Below are 16739 nucleotides of genomic sequence, written 5' to 3' on the forward strand. Positions count from 1 at the left end.
ATTTACTACTATAACCTGTTAAATGATTAAATATTATAAAATTATAATTTGATTAATAATATTTATCTTGTATCAAGGTATTAAAATTATTATTTATTTATTAATATAAAATATTATCATATTTAGTTGAATATTGAAAGATATTCTTGACTAGCAGCACAAGTTTGCGAGCTCAAAAATTAATGCCTGGACAAGGTTTATATCTGAGTATTACTGGTGTATATAATTATTTAATTAGTAGTTATTAGGATTAAAGTGTGAACTACGGGACTATGCTTACAAATAGCTAACTGGTCTTGTTATCTGGACGATTGAGCGAGAAACTTGAGGAGGTATCGTCCAGCCCTTTTTTACTTGTCGTCCAGCCAGTCCAATCCAAATAAATTGATATCAAATGATCTTAACGAGACATGTCTGAATGAGCCCATAAAATCTATCATCCAGGTGTTATTAAATGACCCCTTAGACATTAAAATTTGTTAAAAAATCTAATGTACTTCTTACAAATAGACATTACTTTCTAAGGTTATACTAAAAAAACTAATGTCTTTCCATGCACAAACAGAATTTAAAAAACTGGCATCTGTAATATACCCGGCCTTAATATATATTGCACCATCCACAATACACATCCAAATCTAATTCAATCCAACCAAACAAATTCAATCCGCAAAACCAACAATAATTCTACCATCACCACCAACAACCCACAAAACCAACTAAGATCATTCGTCAATACCTAAAACAAACTACTAAATGCCTAATCATATGCAAATCACTTATCATTCTACCCATTTAATCCACAAAAGCTACCAAATATCTACATACGCTAATGAATAGTTACTGCATATCAAACTGTTCACAGTAGAAACCTCGACTTGTCCGCAACTAAACTATTTAGACAGTGGAAACCTCGACTGCTAAGACTAGATATTAGAAATTGGTCATATGTGCTCATGGATGAACTGGAGAGCCTCAATAAGCACTTCATCAAGTTGCGCCTCGGTGTAACAAACTTGACTATTGGCTAGCCACTAACAAATTCATGAAAATTGATAAGTGCATGTTTATAACTAAAAGGTATCAGATTTATATAACAAAACACTTATGCATACCTTTGAACCAAAACTTAATCTTGTATCACCGATAATTTCTTTCATGTAGCGCATGACTACGTAACCGCATTTATGGCCACCAGATTGTTTGGGAGAACCCTATTTGAAAAATTAAAATTACACCTCGGTTAAACTACTTATTAACTATAACTATGTACTCAAATGATGAAGTGTAAAAGTACTTAGGGGTCATTTGTTAAATATGGACCATTTTTTCTGAACAGTTGAAATCTGAATGAATAGATAATCTGGATGGTAAATAAAAATTATTGTTTGTTAACCTATTTTATCTGAATGACAAAATTCATGATATTTTATGATTATATCTTTTTGTGATTAATATTATAAATTTAAAAATAATTTATGCAGAAAATATTAACAATAATATAATATTCAAATTTTAATTTTTAAAATCTTGAAAAAGAACAATCACTTCTATATTCTATTCTTAATTTGATTAATTATATACATATACATTAATTATTGTAGATAAGAAAATTAATATTTTATTTATTAGAAGAATATTTGAAAATAAATATTAATTACATAAAAAATAAATGAAGATGTTGACACATATATATAAAAATATATAGAAAATAACACAAGGCCTGTGGATTTTAACCGTCCAGGCAAAATTTTGGGGAGGTGTGGTTAAGAAGATTTCGGTATCGTCCAGATGGTTAATTTGAGGATCAAACAATCTGAACAAGCAAAACAGGAAGGGTTCAGTTCAGATGGTGTGGTTCACTTGTAAACAAATGAGCACTTACACTTAAAAACTTTGTCTTAGCTGACTTGTTGCCCCTACCAGTTTCAGAATTCAAAGTCTTAATCGCGCTGCATGTACAATGTACACGATTTCAGAATTGATGTTTAATTTCCGTCAGAATGTTAATTAAGGAAAATAAAAAATTACCTTGATAACACTTTTGCAAGCTCTGGAAACTGTGTTGTGTGAGGGAGTGGATTGAGAAAATATATTTCGCCTTCCCAAATAATAGTCAAAATCCAATGCATATTGTTTTCATCAAAAATTATAAACATTTTGTAGCAGATGTTTATTATTCAGGTTTTTAATATAAGTAAAATTTAATAAACAACTTACTTCTGATTGTGTCGCCAAAAGAACAGGCGATCCGGGTTACCCTATTTCAACCGTTGAACAATGTATTTTTCAAAATCAGCGTTTAAGTGATAAGTGGATCCCGGGTTAATAAATGCAAATGTCTCCGCCAGTTCTGGTTGTTCAGAGATCATTGCAAGTGCCTACGAAAAAGAGTGCTAACATTAGAACTACAGACAACTAGTACATTACCAACAATACTAGAACTTAATCATCGGAAACGGAAAGATAACAGAAAAAGAAAACTTACGCCATGTAAGATGCAATTACAGCTTGTCCTAGCATTTGAAACTCCAACAATGACAAGATATTCTCATGTAACAAGTAAATTGTCTTTTCATGTCCAAACACATCTGAATTGCATACAATCTTTATCGAAACGCCTACACTATGTTTGGTTGGAAGGAATGAATTTGGTTAGGAATGGAATGAAAATTGGAATGGAATGGTGGTAGAATGGAAAGAGTGTTGAATGGAATGGTCTTTCAAGCCTCTTGTTTGGTTTCTCTTTTTTGTGACTGGAATGGAATGACTGAATCCATTCAATAGCGTTGTTTGGTTACTCAAGGAATGGAATGGAATCTATTAATTCATTTATTTTTTTAAAAAAATTATTTCTATAAAAAACTTTATTATTCAGATTTTAAAAATGTTCACCCCTGCTATAAATATAAATATAACCACCGTTACATAACTTTAAATAGAGAATTAAAAAAAAAATCAAACTAAAATATTCAACAAGAAAATAACAAACTCCAGAATGTCTTTATGCATAACAATAAAATGAAAGTGATATTAAGTCTAGTTTTACCAAATGTTGCTAAAAAAACTGTAAAGCATAATGTAACGTAAATGTAATTACGATAACTCAACACAACAAAAGACAGGAAACAATACGTAAGTATAATACAGGAATCTACAGGTTGGAAATTCGATACGAATAGTCAAAGACAATCAAGATATCTGAGACAAGCATTCGTCCACTGGAAGAAGTTCATTAACATGTTCAAGCCTCAGTGAAGAATAAAGTTCAATGTGTTTCTGCTATCAAGATTGCCTGAAGATCAAGTATCAAAGACCAGAAGATTCCAGTATATTTAAATTGATTATTTATAATCAAATTTATCGAAGCAACATCTAACCCGGAATGACTGATCAAGTATATTATCAAGCAAAGGATTCAAAGAATTATTTCAGTTCGAGTCGTTCGTGAACCAGACCAGTGCACAGGACGTCAGGACATACGAAAATATTCAGTGGATTCGATCAACGAATTAATTGATCAAGTCAATCGAGCTGCTCCAGGATATATTGCCAAAGAACTCATTGTTATGTGTATATATATATATATACATATAATGATGTATATTGAAGTCCAAGACAAATTTGTTTAAGTACAAATTTACAGGGGAGGCTCCAATGGATTTGGAGCGCAAACTTTGACCAAGTCAAAGTTTGCGCCTCCACACCCTTTAAATCACTTAGAAATTTTCTAAGTAACTCTCAGGGGTACTCAGTGAAGGAAGCGCAAGGTTTGACCTCAAGTCAAAGCGCCAACTTTGACTTGAGTCAATCACTTCGAAATTTGTCTAAGGCACTACTCAGTGATACAGTAGAAGCTCAGTGAGGCGCAACCTTTGACTCTGGTCAAAGTTTGCGCCACACACATACTCTTCATGGTGTCAAGCGCAACTTCAGTTTATTCTGACCAAGGCATCACAAGGGAACACTGTATGGCGCCACTATTGACTTTCCTGAGGCGCAAGGTTTGACCTTATATATATACACATATATATGATTCAAAGCGCAACTTTGATATACATATATGTGTATATAGAACCTGCGCCCCTTCATGCATTCAATTGGAGTTAGTTTTATTTTTATAAAACGAATTCGTCCAGGACGAACTCGTTAACCATGGTTAGTTGTTGGAAAGCCTATAAATAGAGCTTTGTGTTTTCATTTGAAAAAAACTACACACTTTGTAAAGTGCACACACTATACACATTCTCGAGAGTTAAGATTAGAATATCAGTTTTATCGAGAGTTTGTAATAGAGTGATTGTAGTCTCTGCAGCCGACACTTGTGTTGGAATTTGTAGCACCCGAGGATTATTTCTAATACAAGAATATTCCCCGACTTGCTGGAGTTATTTATTTACGATTGATTTAACATGGACTGAAACAAGATTATCCGCAATTAAATTAAATCGAAGAAAATTGGTACGACGTATTCAACCCCCCCTTCTACGTCTGATTGGACCTAACAATTGGTATCAGAGCTACGCTGATCGATATACAGATCTGAGATCCGTAACCAATCTGAAAAGCTAGTTGTCCGTACAATCGTAATTTTATCTGATAACAATGTCGACACACAAGTTAGGAATCAAAGTACCTCCATTTGACAAGGATGACTACAACAACTGGAAGATGAAGATGTTGCTGTACATCAGAGTTGCTAATCCCATGTTCATTGGGATTCTGGAAAATGGTCCATTTGTGCCTATGAAGATTATTCCTGAATCTGTTGAAAATGGTGTTCGTATTCCACAGAAGTCTGTTCCAAAAGAGAAAAGTGAATACACTGACACTGATAAGGAATATGTTGCACATGATCATAATCTGCAACTCATAATTGTTGAATCAATGACCAAGACAATGACACATCTGATACTAAGTCTGAAAACTTCAAAGCAGATGTGGGACACTATTGAGGCATTGATGGAGGGATCTGAAGAAGTCAGGGAAAACAGATACGATATGCTAATTGCCAGATATGAAGCATTTGAGGCAATACCTGGAGAGAACATTTCTCAAATCTATGAGAGGTTCATGCTGTTGTTGAATGAACTCACCCTGCATGGAAAAACTTATCCACAGAAAGAGATTAACAGAAAGTTCTCATTTGTGATGCCACCTCATCTAGTTGTAAAGACAGAGACCATCCGGGAAAGAAGCGACTTCAGAACTATGACTTTGGAAAAGCTGTTTGGAAAACTGAAGACGTTTGAGATGGAACTTGAACAGAGAAAGATCATATATGGTGGTGGATCAACAGAATCCAAGAGTATGGCCTTACAGAAGACCACTGCACTTATTGCTGATCAACCATACTTTGGTTATCAACAATTAGTTGAATATGGTATCAATGATCACACTGTTGCTCAGAGTGATTGTTCATCCATCAAATCTGACCATCCTTCTACCAATACTGAAATTGTGGAAGCTGAAATTGATGAAGTTTCTGGAGAACCGGAGGATGAGTTCTACACTCAGGAAGAGCTGGAGCAGCTGGAAGATAAGTCAATGGCTTATATGGCTGCAAGGTTCAAGCATATCAAGTTCAGGAAGAACCCCCGGTACAAGAAAGCTTCAGGGAACAAGTTTCAGGGTAAAGGAGGATACTCAGGGTCAGGGTCAAAAAGTACTGGCAGTTTCAAACCAAACATGTACGACAAGAGCAAGGTCAGATGCTACAACTGCAATGACGTAGGGCACTTTGCTACAGAGTGCAGGAAACCCAAAGCAGCTCCTGTCAGAAGCAACTCATATGATAAGAAGAATTCTTATGAGGATCTGAAGAAAGAAAATGAGAAGCTAAAAGCTAAGTTGGAAGCAATGGTGGCCAAGCACAAAGGAAGGGCTTACATTGCTGAGGGAAAAAGCTGGGATGACACAGATTCTGATGATGAACCTGTCCAGAGCAATTATGCATTTGCATTAATGGCTGACACTGTCGAGGAATCTCCATCTCAGGTATCTCCTGAAATTTCTGTTGATGACATGACTACTGCTGATTATAAAAAGACTATAAATGAACTAGGTCAAGAGATGTATAACTTGCACACTAGTTTATTAGCTTCAGAATCAGATAACTGTAGTCTTTCTCTTAAGATAGCTAAACTTGAAGAAAGAGTAGATGAATTAGCGTTAGAGAAACTCATGAACACTAACCTTAAAGATAGAATTGAATATCTAGAGAATAAGGAGAAGTGTAGTGCAGAAATTGAGGAGTCCCTTAGGTCTCAGATTGCTGACCTAGAAACTAAGCTTAGAGCCTATCAGAATTCTGCTATTCTACAGAAAGAGATCTTGGATAGTCAAAGGGTTGATAAGAAGGTTGCTATTGGCCTTGACTATAGTTCTTTGGAAAGAGCTAAAAGAAAGAAGAGAAAAGAGAAAAGAGAATGAAGGCATATTTGTTTCAGCAGGAACTGAGAATGCTCCTGAAGGAACAAATATACCTAAAATTCTGAAGAACACCAAGACCCCTATCTTTAGAATGGCACAAACAGAACCTCTGATAGAAGAAGACCTTGTCATCAAGGAAGAGTTGAAAAATGAGGAAGTTGTTAAGCCTCAAGTAAAACAGGAATCACAAGATGTACCTTCTAATTCCCATGTCAGAGATGACTCAGAAAAAACTGGATTAGGAAGTACTAGTTCCAACAAAAAGAAGAACAACAGGAATGGCAAGTTAGATCCTAAGAACACCAATTCTAGGAATTCTAATGCTAGAAAGGTTTGTAATAATTGCAATTCTACTAATCATCTTACTCATGCATGTAAAGTGATTAAAGTAGATAATTCTGTTTCTAGCATGCCTAATACTGTTAACATGAATGCTGTTCATTTGCCATGTGGTGGAGTAGGTTGCATGCTATGTGCTATGAATATGATGTCTGCATGCTTTACCATGTTAAATGCATCTTTTTCTGCACCATCTACCATGAATATGAATATGCCTGCACCTTCTGTTGCCCCTGTGGCAAAGACTGCTAGTCCTTCTAAGAAGAAGGAAACTCCCAACTCCAAGTCTAAAAGCACTTCTGCTAAGACTAAAAAGGAGAAGAGTCCAGTCACCCCTGAACAAGCACATGTTAAACCAGTTTCTGTTGATAATCCTGTTTCTACTAAATCACCTGGACCCAAGAACGTCTGGGTACCAAAGAAAGTTTAATCCATTTGTGAATGCAGGGCACAGGAAGGAAAAGTAAAGTTGTGTGGGTTCTTGATAGTGGTTGTTCAAGACACATGACTGGAGAAAAGTCCCTGCTCACAGATGTGGTGATGAGAACCGGCCCAATTGTAATCTTTGGAGATGACAGCAAAGGTTTTACAACGGGATATGGTAAGCTGAAAGTTGGAAATGTCATCATTGAAGATATCTCTCTGGTGGAAGGACTCAAGCACAAGTTACTGAGTATCAGTCAGTTCTGTGACAAAGGATACGACGTAATCTTTCAGAAGGAAGTTTGCTTAATCCAGAACCGGAAGAACAAGGATCTTACACTTCGTGGTGTAAGAAAATCAAGTTTGTTTATAGCCGACATTGACTCAGCAAGTAAGGGGGAGGTCAAGTGTTTCTACACCAAGGCCTCTGCTGATGATAGTTGGTTATGGCATCGGAAGCTCTCACACTTGAACTTTAAGACTATGAACTCTTTAGTCAAAAGGGAACTTGTGAGAGGATTGCCACAGAAAGAATTCTGTCAAGAAGGACTCTGTGATGCATGTGAAAAAGGGAAGTCAAAGAAAGCATCACACAGGAGCAAAGGCATGACTGATATTGGTTCACCCCTTCAACTGATTCATATGGATCTGTTTGGACCAGTCAACATTCCTTCTATATCAAGGAAAAGATATGCTCTTGTGATCGTCGATGACTACTCAAAATACACATGGGTATTATTCTTACATTCAAAGGATGAAGCAGCACTCGTCATCATTGATCATATCAAGAAGATTGAAAAGGAAGCAGATCTGCCAGTAAGGGCAATCAGATCAGATAATGGAACAGAATTTCGTAATGCTGTTCTTAATGACTTCTGTACTGATAAGGGCATCTCTCGTCAGTATTCAGCTCCAAGGACTCCACAACAAAATGGTGTCGTAGAAAGGAAGAACAGAACCTTGATTGAAGCAGCAAGGACAATGATTAGTCAATCAAGACTTCCAATCTATTTTTGGGCTGAAGCTGTGAGTACTGCTTGCTACACTCAAAATCGTACCCTGATTAACAAGGACTTGGATAAGACTCCTTATGAAGTAATGGCCAACAGAAAACCATCACTGAGTTACTTTCATGTGTTTGGTGCAAAATGCTTTGTGTTAAAAGAAGAGCATTTGGGAAAGTTTGATGCCAAAGCTGAAGAAGGCATATTTCTGGGTTATTCTTTGGAGTCTAAGGCCTACAGGGTTTATCTGATCAATGACGACAAACTGATTGAAAGCATCAATGTAAGATTTGATGATACCAAACTCCCAAGTCTCCAAAAAGAAAATGAATCTGATTCTCTAGAGTTTGAGAATTTAGAAGACATCTATTTAGGAGAAGATCAACCTGAAGCTGATATAAGGGAACCTAATACAAATGAAGGAAATGCTGATCCTGAACCATCTGGAGGAAGTATTGGTAACAATACAATTGATCATCATGATCACAGTGGTCAAAGTGGAGGATCATCAAATAAAATCTACATCAGCTCAGGGGGAGTAAGTCAAAGTGGATCTACTAGTCATCACACTCAACACAACTATGATTTTGGTGAATCATCAAGATTGAATCTGCCAAGACAAAGGGTATGGAGTAGAGACCATCCTGTTGAACAAATCATTGGTGATCCAGACACAGGAGTGCAGACTAGAAGAGCAACTCAGAATGAATGCAACTTTGCTGGATTCTTGTCTCAGACAGAACCAAAGAAAGTTGAAGAGGCTCTAAGTGATCCAGATTGGGTATCTGCAATGCAGGAAGAACTCAATCAATTCGAAAGGCAGAAAGTTTGGAAGCTGGTGCCAAGACCTAAAGGAAAATCTATAGTTGGCACTAGATGGGTTTTTAGAAACAAACTGGATGAAGATGGTATTGTTACGAGGAATAAGGCAAGACTGGTTGCAAAGGGTTATTCACAAGAAGAAGGAATTGATTATGATGAAACCTATGCTCCAGTTGCTAGGCTTGAAGCAATCAGGATGTTCTTAGCATTTGCTGCACACTCCAACTTCAAAGTATATCACATGGATGTGAAAAGTGCATTCCTGAATGGTGATCTGGAAGAAGAAGTCTATGTTGAACAACCCCCTGGGTTTGAAGACAAAGAATTTGAAGACTTCGTATACTTTCTCTTCAAAGCACTCTATGGCCTGAAGCAAGCCCCTCGAACCTGGTATGACACTCTTTCCAAGTTCTTACTTGAAAATGGTTTCACCAGAGGTATCATCGATAAAACTCTTTTCCATAAGAAGCATAAGGATGATATAATTCTTGTACAAGTATATGTCGATGACATTATATTTGGTTCTACTAATGATCTTTTGTGCGAGAGATTTGCTAAGTTAATGCAGAGTAAGTATGAGATGAGCATGATGGGAGAATTGTCCTTCTTCCTAGGACTTCAAGTCATTCAGAAGCCTGAAGGTATTTTTATCTGCCAATCTAAATACATCAAGGATCTTCTGAAGAAATATGGAATGGAAGAAGCATCTCCTGCCAAAACCCCTATGCCAACTGCTGTCAAACTTGATCAGGACAAATCTGGTAAGTCAGTTGACATCACGAAGTATCGAGGTATGATTGGCTCTCTCTTATACTTAACTGCTAGTAGACCAGATATCATGTTCGCAACTTGTTTATGTGCTAGATTCCAGGCTGATCCTAAAGAGTCACATCTTATAGCTGTTAAGCGTATTTTTAGGTATCTTAAGGGAACCCCCAATCTAGGGATTTGGTATCCTAAAGATACAGGTTTTAATCTGATTGGCTATACAGATTCTGACTTTGCAGGATGTAAGATTGATAGGAAAAGTACTTCAGGAAGCTGTCAGTTTCTTGGACGAAGGTTGGTGTCATGGTATAGCAAGAAGCAACACTCCGTGTCTACGTCTACAGCGGAAGCTGAATACATAGCTGCTGGAAGTTGCTGTGCTCAAATCTTGTGGATGAGGAATCAACTACAAGATTATGGACTCATGTTGAATAAAATTCCGATTCTGTGTGATAACACGAGTGCCATTGCCATTGCCAACAATCCTGTTCAACACTCCAGGACAAAGCATATTGATATCAGGTATCATTTCCTTCGCGAGCATGTCATGAATGGAACAGTAGAGTTACACTTCGTACCTACTGATCAACAAATTGCAGACATCTTCACTAAACCACTAGACGAATCCACTTTCTCTAGACTGGTTGGTGAACTTGGGATGTTAAATATGTCTAATTAATTAGACAAGAAATAACTGCAATTTGTTCGTAAGTCCACAAGTTTTAAAATTTACATATTTTCAGGACTTGTGAATTTACAAAGTGCATCCAGTATTCTACATAATTTTTTGATAATTAGTTTTAATTATTTGCCATGATTTATATGATCTGCATGATTCTATGTGATTATGTGATTAATTGCTAAGTGGTAGATATTTAGAATTAATTCTTTTGAATTATTTAAGTGCTTATATTCAATTAATGAATATTAGTGATTATTTAATTCATATTTTAATTATATTTGATTAATGGATTTGGAGCAATTCAAATTAGTTTAAGTTGACCATTAATTAAATCTTAATTAAAATAATTGCAGCACAATTCATTAAATATTTGTTGACTAAATTTTAATTTAGTTAAACTTATTTTAATTCTGATATCAATTTGTTAGATTATTTTGAATTTCATCAAAATTCATTTAACAAAATTGATATATAAAAGAATTTCACTCGAATTTAGCCTAAGTATGTATATATACATTTTTTTGGTTAAGTCAAGTATACTGCTGCACTGTATGTTGAAGCGCAAACTTTGACCGAGTCAAAGTTTGCGCCTCGAGCGTATATGCCTGTAGACTGAGTGTTTCAATTCTTTTTCTAAGTGCAAACTTGCGCCTCATACAGTGCATGTATGAGGGGCAGTTTCGTCAATTCACTTGTTGCGCCTAGCGCACCTTACTGTCTGTACAATGGAGGGCAACTTGGTAATTCACCAAGTTGCGCCTCGTTCCTGTATGTGTATATGTACTGGACTTAGAGTTTTTCTTTTCATTATGTTCAAAACTCCATCAACGCATATACATACGCATACACACAGACGACTGCCACTTTCAAAAACCCGGACTCATCTTGTTTAATCGACCAAAATCTCACATTTTTCTTGTCCATTTTTCAATCTGAGACCTGTTTTGGAATCCCTGAGACAAGAGCTTTCTATACCTACCAGAATATTAACGATCCGTCGTTATTTTTCGTAAGGGTTTTTCGAAGCTTTTCAACTTCTAGGACAGATTTTTACGTGGGTTTAGCATCGAAAATTTGCGAAGCCGATCCCATAATTCTTAGAATTTCGAGTAGAACAACATACTTGAATTTCATCGGATTCTAAAATTCTTGGAATTAGGGTTTTTCGGAGCGTTATTAATTAATTATTTTCGTGACATAAAGTGAATATTTGTTCGTGTTTATTCGTGAAACGAAATTTATAATCATTTTTAATTCTAATTAAAAATGGCTGCAAATTTTGATATTCCGAAAACAAATTTCACTATTGTTGAAAATAATAATTTAATTACGCAAGCGAATTATCGACGCTGGGTTCGATATATGTCAGAATTTTCTTTTGCCAGATTTGCAATGACAGAATCAGTTAATCTTAACAAATCTCTTCTACGAGAGTTTTTGTCTTCTCTTTCTGTTGTAAATGCAGGACAAGTACTTGGACTTACTTGCACAATTCAGGGACGTACACTTTCTATCACTGAGAATACCCTGAACACTGCACTCCAGCTACCTACAGAAAATTTTGAAGCTGTTCCTGACAGAGCTGAACGAGTTAATTTTTTCTATGCTATCCACTGTCAGAGGGAGCCAAATGGTGATCTTCCAGCGAAGATGTATGTCAAGCACCTGCCTAGGGAATGGAATTTCTTCTTTAATTCCATCTCCCATGTGTTTGCCCCTAAAACTGAAGGATTCCATGGGATTACCAACTTCAATCAGGAGATTGGGATTGCCATTGCTCAAAACTCAAGAATCAATCTGGGACATCTGATTATGGGAGCTTTTCAGGACTCTCTGAGGAAGAACAGACATGTACTTCTATATCCTCGTTTCTTCCAGATTGTGCTGAATCAGATGTTGACACCTGCTGAACGTGCTGTCTATCCAAATATAGACAATGTCATCTGTTCCTTCATGACTACAAGGGTGATATCAATGCTGGAGAATCATCAAGGATACACCAACAATGAACCAGTGGTGATCACTGAGGCCATGCAAGCTTTTCTGAATCAAAATGTACCTCCACCACCAATTCAACCTGTTGCTGCCCCTGTTGTTGCTGAAGAAGTCCCTGAAGAACATGATGAACCAATTCCTGAGCCACTCATCCAAGAAAATGTTCCTGAGGCTCAAAATATTCCTGTAGAGGAAGAAGTGATTGTGGAAGATGCTGCAGATGTCTCCTCTGAAACTAATGATCAATCTGATGGAGAGGATTCACTACAGGACAACTCTACTGATTCTGAGGATGAAGCAAATAGTCCTGTACAATCCACTGTAGCTGCACCAACTGATGATGTGATGGTGGACATTGATGAACTCTTCACCAACACATACAATCCCCTGCATCCATCAGGTATACCTTCTGACTCTGACAATTTGTCATTTAGTGCACCTGATGATTGGGTCCAGAATTTACTGGATCTTAATCCACTCACTCCACTTCCTCCACGTGCCAGTGAATTTGAAATCCCCCAAATTCATAACCAAGGCACCACTTCCCAAACACATGAAGCAGACACATCTCAACCCCTCAGCCAACCACTTCATATTTCTGAGAGAGAGGGAGAAAGTGCCTTTAGTGCACCACATAAGGAGGTTGTTTCTGAAACTGCAGCTCTGTCTCCTAGTCAGGAAAGGAGAATAGAACCTGAGACAACTGCAGATATGTCTATTTCTTCACCACCTCAGCCACATGATATTTCAATGCACAGTGAGGTTGCACACACTTTCGAAGAATTGACGGTTGCTAACACCTTGTCGTCCATGTCAGGGATAGACACTGTTGTTACTGATCCTTTTCAGGGTCAAGTGCCTTCACAGGCTTCTGGGGAAACTTGGATGAATTGCCACATTCTACATCCTTGTCTACCCCCCTGGGAGGAACATTCCCAGATCCTTCAAAGGACTCTTCACCCCTCGAAGGTGAACGGCAATCTATTTCTGAGCCCTTCATATCAGGAAGTGAGCCAGTTGTAGAGGACTTGTCACAAAGTCATTCGCCGTCAAAGGCAGTTGTGGGAAACCAGGGTGCTTCGCCTGTTCAAGGATCACATCCTTCGAGCCCTGTGTCTACCCACCCTGAGATTCCAACTCAGGATCCAACTAAAGACTCACTACTTTCGAGTAGTTGGCAACTTGTTTCTTATGACTCAGATTCATCTGACGAGGAAACTGAGGACGAAGGCTCACGAACCTTCATTGCACCTTCTGTGACCTCTCTAGAAGAGGCTAAGAAGATTTCTTCTGCAGGTACATCTAAGGATGCTGGAATATCTTTGAGTGAGAGGGAAACACCAACAGAACTTGCTATACAGAAACCCTCTGACCCACTGAGTGTTCTAGCTTTGAGTGAAACGAGGGAAACACCTACAGAACGTGCTAGTGAGAACCCCACATCCCAACCTACAATTGAATCTGCCATTCCAACTGTATCTGTGACAGAATTTGAAGCTCTGAAATTCAAAGTTCAACACTTAGAAGCTGAGAATCTTGTTCTACGGGAGGAGTTGGTAGAAATCAAATCATCAATGGAACAAAGGTTGGCTGCCCTGGAGGCTAAGTTGCTGGCATCTCAACCTTCCAGAGAGGATTACTCAACTGAGGGGGAGAGAGCAGCAGAAAAAGCAAAGGGAAAGAGGGTGATAACAGGGGTGTCTGAAGAACTGATTGATTCTGCTCTTAGGCATCAATTCAGTTACAGTCATGATGAATACATCCCTGAGTTTGTGGATGACAGGGTGATTAGGATGGTTGGTGCTGAGAATGAAGATCTTGAAGAAGGAGAAATCCCAGACGCTGAAGTCTTTGCTGATGAACTTGCATATCACAATGACATCTTTCCTGCTGAAGAGTTTGAAATTGCAAATCCACAAGACATTGCTAATGTTGCTAGGGATTATGCTGAGCAAAGGAGAGCAAGGGAGAAGTTAGAAAACCAAAGACGGATTCGAAGGGAAAGGAGACTTGCCAATTTACATAAAGATGGAGCTGAATGGGATGCTGCTAGATCTGTGTTTGATTTTCCAGAGGTCACTCAAGACAATGATGATGACGAAGTAAAAGATATCTTTGACTCCTTCAGGAACAACTACAAGGATTTACATGATTATCACGAGGTGTTAAATGATATCATTTCTACTGTGTCTGTTGTTGTTCTTCCCAGGAGAGGATGGATGGTGAACATATCATTTGAGCTACAGAGAGAAGGCCATGGACTCAAGCATGTGTCAAGTCAGTTTCTCAGAGATCTTTCTTTAACTGAGCTGTTTGTGGTAAGAAACAAGATCATCTCAACCGGCAGAAAGCATAATGAAATATTCAGAGATATGGTGGAAGGTTGGATATCTGATATTGGAGTTGAAATTCATGACAAGCCTTCAGTTATCAAGTATTTCAAGGATGGTATGATTCAGAGTATTGGACTCACTGATGAAGCATTATCAACATACAATCCTCGTATACTGAAATATCTGGAAGCTCAAGTCAGGGAGAAGTGCTCAAGGACTAGCAAGGGAAGACTAACTGCTGAATTGTTATATGCTTATCGTCTGAACTTTGCTGCTCTGAGAGACTTAGACTTATCAGCCATCAATCGTCAACCACCATATCCACTGCCTCCACTCAACCCTGAAATTCCTGAAAATCCAAATGCACCTGTTGTTACTTACAATCCTACATCTGTAATATTCAAGAAGAAGAAAGACTCTGAAGTCACTGCTATACCACTCACAGAGATTGGAAAACTCAATTCCAAAAGAATCACTCGTGCAGTTGCAGCTGTTAAGTGGTCAGTGGTAAAAGAAGACAAGAGTATGCTCAAAGATTTGATTGATCTTCTGGAAATAAGAAAAGCTGTAGAGACTGTCCACAACACTTCTAGAGTTCGTGCTCATCCATCAAGGATCATTATGAAAATTGAAGGAATGGAGATGAATGTCACTTTTAAGAAGTTGAAGAAGATGGTTCACCTGCAAACTTTAGAGAAGATGAAGAAAAATCTAGAGCAACCTCCACCTGAGAATACACTGGAGCAAGTGGCACTGAGTACCATTACAGCAAGGATTGAAGAGATTGAAAACAAGCTTACTCAGAAGAGAGTAGAGGAAGCTGCAAAGAGGAAAGCTGAGCAAAAGCTGCTTAATGCAAGAGCCAAGAAACCAAGGACAGATTAGTTCAGGCTAGAGGAACAAATGGCTACTTGTATTTACTTTTGATTTCTGGAAAATGTAAGATATAATCCAGACTGTACTTAGTATTATTTCCTGTTTAAATTAGTATGCTTTTTCATTGTGTCAGTTGAGTTATCCTCTTAAAGGATTTGCTTGTCGAACTCTAACAATCAAATAGGGGGAGATTGTAAAGCATAATGTAACGTAAATGTAATTACGATAACTCAACACAACAAAAGACAGGAAACAATACGTAAGTATAATACAGGAATCTACAGGTTGGAGATTCGATACGAATAGTCAAAGACAATCAAGATATCTGAGACAAGCATCCGTCCACTGGAAGAAGTTCATTAACATGTTCAAGCCTCAGTGAAGAATAAAGTTCAATGTGTTTCTGCTATCAAGATTGCCTGAAGATCAAGTATCAAAGACCAGAAGATTCCAGTATATTTAAATTGATTATTTATAATCAAATTTATCGAAGCAACATCTAACCCGGAATGACTGATCAAGTATATTATCAAGCAAAGGATTCAAAGAATTATTTCAGTTCGAGTCGTTCGTGAACCAGACCAGTGCACAGGACGTCAGGACATACGAAAATATTCAGTGGATTCGATCAACGAATTAATTGATCAAGTCAATCGAGCTGCTCCAGGATATATTGCCAAAGAACTCATTGTTATGTATATATATATATATATATACATATAATGATGTATATTGAAGTCCAAGACAAATTTGTTTAAGTACAAATTTACAGGGGAGGCTCCAATGGATTTGGAGCGCAAACTTTGACCAAGTCAAAGTTTGCGCCTCCACACCCTTTAAATCACTTAGAAATTTTCTAAGTAACTCTCAGGGGTACTCAGTGAAGGAAGCGCAAGGTTTGACCTCAAGTCAAAGCGCCAACTTTGACTTGAGTCAATCACTTCGAAATTTGTCTAAGGCACTACTCAGTGATACAGTAGAAGCTCAGTGAGGCGCAACCTTTGACTCTGGTCAAAGTTTGCGCCACACACATACTCTTCATGGTGTCAAGCGCAACTTCAGTTT

This window comes from Daucus carota, chromosome 1 (genome assembly GCF_001625215.2).
Source record: "Daucus carota subsp. sativus chromosome 1, DH1 v3.0, whole genome shotgun sequence".
Classification (NCBI taxonomy): Eukaryota; Viridiplantae; Streptophyta; class Magnoliopsida; order Apiales; family Apiaceae; genus Daucus; species Daucus carota.